This window comes from Ctenocephalides felis, unplaced genomic scaffold, assembly GCF_003426905.1.
Source record: "Ctenocephalides felis isolate EL2017-DRISC unplaced genomic scaffold, ASM342690v1 CF-g0.4_SCAFFOLD_00845, whole genome shotgun sequence".
NCBI lineage: Eukaryota > Metazoa > Arthropoda > Insecta > Siphonaptera > Pulicidae > Ctenocephalides > Ctenocephalides felis.
This window is the reverse complement of record NW_020536999.1, coordinates 72,345,437-72,351,688: the sequence shown is the minus strand read 5'-3', so window position 1 is coordinate 72,351,688 and position 6,252 is coordinate 72,345,437. Positions and strand designations below refer to the sequence as shown.

General features: G+C 29.2%; 1 long non-coding RNA gene across 1 annotated transcript; it reads left to right on the top strand.

Annotated features, from left to right (window-relative positions):
• Positions 1 to 1,534: 1,534 nt before the first annotated feature.
• On the top strand, positions 1,535 to 2,673 carry LOC113370962. The gene is made up of 3 exons (XR_003366621.1): positions 1,535 to 1,661; positions 2,017 to 2,109; positions 2,445 to 2,673. It is a non-coding gene; the product is annotated as an uncharacterized LOC113370962 (long non-coding RNA).
• Positions 2,674 to 6,252: the final 3,579 nt, after the last annotated feature.

Below are 6,252 nucleotides of genomic sequence, written 5' to 3'. Positions count from 1 at the left end.
CACTATAAATCTGTGTCCTAATGTATCAATTTTTCATAATCATCTGTTTGTATCGTGTGATGTGGCGGACAATATACAGAATAGACAATGATATCTTAAGGAAATGTATTTATACATATTGTAGTTGGTTGTAAATAATTTTCTTGAAAATTTGTTAGTGTGTAATGTGAAATGCTGTTTTTAATCAATATTCCAGATCCAGCGTTTGCAGTATTGTCTGGGTGATTAATATTATAGAAATAATAGAAAGGAATCTTGAAATGTAGATTATTTGTTAAATGCGTTTTACTGATTAGCATCACATTAATCATGTGTTGTAAAAATAATATTAATTCATTTTTATGATTTAGAACACCATTTGCATTCCATTGAGCAATCCGAAGAAACTTGGCCGTTAATTTTTAACTAATTTGGTTAACATGTTCATGTCTAAATTATTTTGTTCTATTAGTTGTTTGAACATGCCTTTATAAACATTAATAAATGTGATAAGGGCAACGGTTACATGTGACTGTTCGTTTTCGTTACTTCGTTGATATTAAAAACTTAAAAATTAATAAGAGAAATGCGCAGAAGTATTGACGATGAAATGACAAATTTCGCAGGAATAAAAAGTAATACAAAAATTTAGAAGGATAAAAAGTACAGATAATTTTTAAAAAGAACAAATGCTTTGCAAACAAAATAATCCTAAAAACATAAAATATATATATATATATATATATATATATATATATATATATATATATATATATATATGAGTGAGTTCTTGAGGGCGATACATCAAACAAAGAAAAGCCAAAGATTTATAAAATAATCTTTATTTCCAAACGTTTCGACATTCAATTTAATGTCATCATCAGTGGATATTATGTTGGTTGGTTACATATAGAGAAGTGTACACAGCACTAGAGATTGGCACTAACATTTATACATTTAACATGTCAACACTATGCATTTTTTATAATTTTTTGTATGATGTAAACAGAAAAATGATAGTTTTATTGAACAAAAATGTAAGTAGAATTATGTAATTTCTGCCACGACTTCTGTACTTTGCGAGTACCGAGGCATGTAATGTAACCAACCAACATAATATCCACTGATGATGACATTAAATTGAATGTCGAAACGTTTGGAAATAAAGATTATTTTATAAATCTTTGGCTTTTCTTTGTTTGATGTATCGCCCTCAAGAACTCACTCACATATTTCAACATCAAAATTAACTACTAAATCATATATATATATATATATATATATATATATATATATATATATATTGATATCAAAAATGAGAGAAAACTAATTTCCTAGGATTAAAATTCATTTACGAGACATTCTTCTTTATTATCTCTGCATTTAATAGTTATTTTGCTATCTAATCAATCATTAATAAAGTTGCATTTGACGAAATCTTAGATTAGTTTGCGGCCGAAGCCGCATGGGCGCTGTATGAACAGTATGGCAATGTGTGCCGGCACCCTTACAACTTACTTCCCTCTCCGTTTGCTTGCTTTGTAATCTATGTCGTGTGGTGATTCACTACGCAGAATTTGCAACCATGGGTTTATGTAATGTTAATTTCATTTTGTTTAAATTGAATGCTTTAGTGTACAATTAATGATCTGATTTGGCGATAAATTATTTGCAGGTTTTCGGTTAGTATTTTGGTGTGTCATAGTTTCGGTTAATTATTCAATCTGTCAAGAAATAACGTTTGACAGCCTTCTATTCTGCAGTTTCTTTGATTTTATTTGCGAAATATTTGTTAGTAACGTTCTTGCTTTTTGCTTTGTTGTCGATTTAAGTTTAAACTGCATGTTTAAATGACCGTATTATTTATCAGATTATTGAGTACGTACTCGCTTTATTCTTTATCGATATTGTTTCAATCCACATGGTAGTTATATTTTAACAATTTTTTATATGGGCATTTCATGTTTTCTTTCTTTTCATATGATTTTCATATTTACATTTGTATATATCAAATATTATAATGTTTTATAATTTCAGATGTCGATAAAGAAACACTATTTATGACGAAAGGTTATGTGAATGTTTTGGCTGTATGGCCGTACAAGGTGATATGGGTAACAGATTCTTAACGTAAGTACCTTTATGTTTTTCATATCAATCTGGAACACTACAATTAAACACTTACAATATCACCTAAAGCAGTAACATTTTATAAACTGATATGTATCCTATATAAGTTTTGCAACTAAATGGAGTTAAAAATATTTGTTCAATAACATTCCTAGCCTTTTTGTGCAATTTATTGTATTGTTCCTCAGTATACTCACACCTTATCATTGTCTTGTATGGGGTGTGTAGACAAAGTTCTAATGGGTAACCTGAAACTCCTCTAAATGTACAACTGATACACTTTCTCTTTCTTGATTTGCTGTATTAAATATATCTTTGAATTACCCACTAAATAGGTTCCGTCATCAGCATTACAATTCAGTAGGGTTCTAACTACTAAGACCTGCCAAATGCCAGCGTCATATGTGGGTACAGAATATCTGCTACTCGCAAACGATATTCTTTCATCAGCATCACAAATCTTACGATATATTAAGTCAACCTTCAAAATATTTAAGTAGTCAAATAAATAATACTTACTACTTCAATATTAATAGAGTAATAACCCTTCCGATTCATATAAATGCCTGCAGTGATCTTTTGTGGGAGTTTAACTATCTTCTGATTGTATCTTATTTCTTATTGCAGCTAAACTTCATCTTTCGGTCTTGATTATTAGTCCTTGGTAGTAATAATATTTTATTTTATATTGATAAATATTTGTATTAGTAGCATTTTGTTTATTGTTAAAAAGTTATTTTAAATACTACATGAAATAAAAGTATTTTATTAAATGAATTAAGTTTTTTCAGAAGATTTTATCTTTGGATTTAGTAATTAAGCACCCTTTGGTGACCCTGCTATCCTTTGGTGACCAAACATAAAAATTACAGATATTTATATCAGACACATACATTAGCATTTGGCATGGAGCGTAATAAATATTGCTCTTTTTTAAACATGGTTTCCATTATCTATATTTGAGTAGCCAACATTAAAGTGTCCAATCTTCTCATCAAAGATATCATATTGAATGGCATTTAATTTGTACAATTTTTATTAGTTTGTTATTTTTAATAACTAAATAATCTATACTAGTGCATTACCAGGATTGTAATGGCTTCACTAACAATCCAACTGGGATCACATCAACAGGATATTTGGCTATTGCTTTTTTTTCATTTTTCAAGCCATATTTTATTGTCTTAGTTGGATTGATTAGATCAAGGCCAAAGTTTTAAAATTGTTTTTGTGACGAGCTGAAAACCACTCTGAACTTTCACTTTGATCTATTTTTTTAAACACAACAATTTGGTTATTATATAGTTGATTTCATATTTTGATAGTAGTAATCATACAGTTTGAATCAGAAAATATATCACATATAATACTGGCTATGTTTGGAAGTTTTAAGTAAAAGTTTCATTAGATTTTCGGTATTTTTCACAGCTATTATTTTAATGGCCGTATCACATAAAGCAGTGACAAAAATTTTAGCAGCTGTTTGAATTTGCGGTCTCAGACTCACATTTTAGAATAGTGCGAAAAGATCAGTTTATCACTGATACATTATTATCTTCTATATAATAAACTAGTTCATATTTTTTTGTGTTTGGAAAATCATCAGCAATAGCGAGAGGCTTTGAATAGATTTCCTTTCCGAACTTCTCCAGCCTTGCTCTTCAGATGTTTTGGACTTATTCCTGTCGTTGTTTATATAATGAATAACAGCATAAATGTGGTTACAATTAGCAGTTCTGTTTTAATAAAGCGACTGACAGAAATTCTCGGAAAATTCATATAGCAATTGCCTACATCAGTTTGATGTGAATCATTACCAAAAAAATGAATAGCTGCAAGCACCTATAATAAAAAATTAGTAGTTTAACAAAAAAAAAATATTTCAAATTCAAATACCTGATAATAAGTATACTATTACTCCATTAATTCATAGCAGTATGATTAATTTTTTAATGATTGCTAGAATTGTTAATTGATTATTATTTTGAATTGAAAGCAATATTCCTAAAAAAATGTTCACTTAATAAACTTTCAGTTAATTGTCAACTTAATAAAATTTCAGTTAATTGTCAACAAATTTTTTCTTGTCTAAGAGGGCAAAGTTGGTCTGGTAGTTTTTAATACAGCTGATTTCTACATTGACTTTAATTTAATTTATCTAGAGTGCACAATTACAAAATTGTTTACTAAATATGTATGTTGATTTTTCAAATAAAAAAAATACATAAACTTACGCACTTTAAATGTATAATGAACAATTATTTCGGAATGAATTTGTTATTTGACGAATTTTAAACTTTTCGTAAAGCATGTTCGTAGCAAATTATTATTTCATATCATAGACCAGTAATTCTAATATTCACTAAATATTCATTAAAAATTTGCGGACAAATTTTTTTTTTAATTTTACACATTGACTTCACACCCATCTGCTGTTCAGAAACAATCTCTTAAAACATGATTGGTTTAAGTTATAAGTAAATCATTTAATGTATTTATAACTACCTTTTATTAAGTTTACGGTTAGTAAAGTTGAAAAGTTGATTAAGGTTTTACATCCCTCCCTATTTTACTCTTTTGCTACCACATCCGTTTTCGGTTTTCTTTAGTTAGCAATCAGAATATACAAATTGTATGAGCTAATGTGTGACGTCAATCCAAAAAAAAAAAACAAAATCAAAATACAAACAATGATAAGCAAATACAAATAATAATTATATGCAAATAAAGAAATAAATATATTGCGATGCCTCCATTGAGTAACTATTCGTGAAGAATGGCAGGCAGAGATTATTTGATTATGTTAGCTAATCTCGGATCGGAAGATATACTTGTATATAAGATCTAGATTTTTTTGTTTGACCTTGAGACATTTATCTTTATATTTATATCTTCATTTATGTGCCCCAAATGCGTGGTGCCACATTAGAAAAATGTACACGTCCTGAACAATAAAGAATTGGATTTAAATTATTTACAAGGTCATTTTCCCTATTCTTGATTTTGTATGACTCCCCGTAAACAAGATCAACACCTCCTCCACAGGTATATCATGTATTGAAGAGAACGTCCTCAACATTCTCGCAGCATCTTTAGTTGAGACTAGAGAAAATGCAATATCATCATTACTATCATCATGTAATATCATCAATATCGGATTTTCTCGCAAAGACAAGGTTTGTAAGTGAGAAACGAGGGAGTAATAATTTCAAACTCAATTATAAACGTTATAAATTAAAAAAAGCCTCTGTATGTGTGCGCAGATTTTTAGCAATTTTCTTGAATTTGTTTCCTTTTCTTAACAATGCGACGAATCCTTCTTTTCTGCCTCTCATAGAAGGTGCGCCATCAGTGCAGACACTAACTAAACTAGTTGGTTTGGTATTTAGCTTTGAGGCAAGTTACATGAACTTCCCGATATGTGTAAATAATCGACTTAATCAGAAAAAAGTGTAAATAATATACTTCACCAATCCTACTTAAAAAAACAAACGATAATAATTTTAGCTAAGTTTGACGAATTTTTAGAATTAAACTACTTGTCGTAAGGCCGTAATATTACAGTAAGTTCTATAAGACCATGATGTATATCGCCAAAAAAAGTTCCATAAAAATTAGCTTAAATTTTTTTTTTCAACAGTTAATTAAAAGAAAACGGCTCGGTAGATTTTCACCTAAAACTAATCAGTGTCATTCCCAACTAATATCTTTCGAACAGTTTTTGATTTTTTAAAATCGGTTCGGTAGGATGAGCTTAAATGTGGACGAAAAGTTTAACACTTTTTTTCAAATTACAAAGAAACGGCTTGGCAGATCGTCACACAAAACTGACAAACGATAGTCCTCACCGAAATACATCAAATAGCTTTTAAATTTCTAAAATCGGCTCAGGCGTTTTTGAGAAAACGTCGATCAAAGGTCTAATTTTGACAAATGCCAAAAAAACGATGCCAATTTTTGCAAACTTTGACGAATTTTTAAAGCTGAACCAGTTGTCGTAGGACCGTAATATTTTAGTATGATATAGAAGACTATGGTATCTACCGTCAAAAAAATAATCATAAAAATCGTCGGATTTTTTTTTTTAAACTTTATTACAAGAAAACGGCCCGGGCGATCTCTACCAAAAACTAATCAGCACGA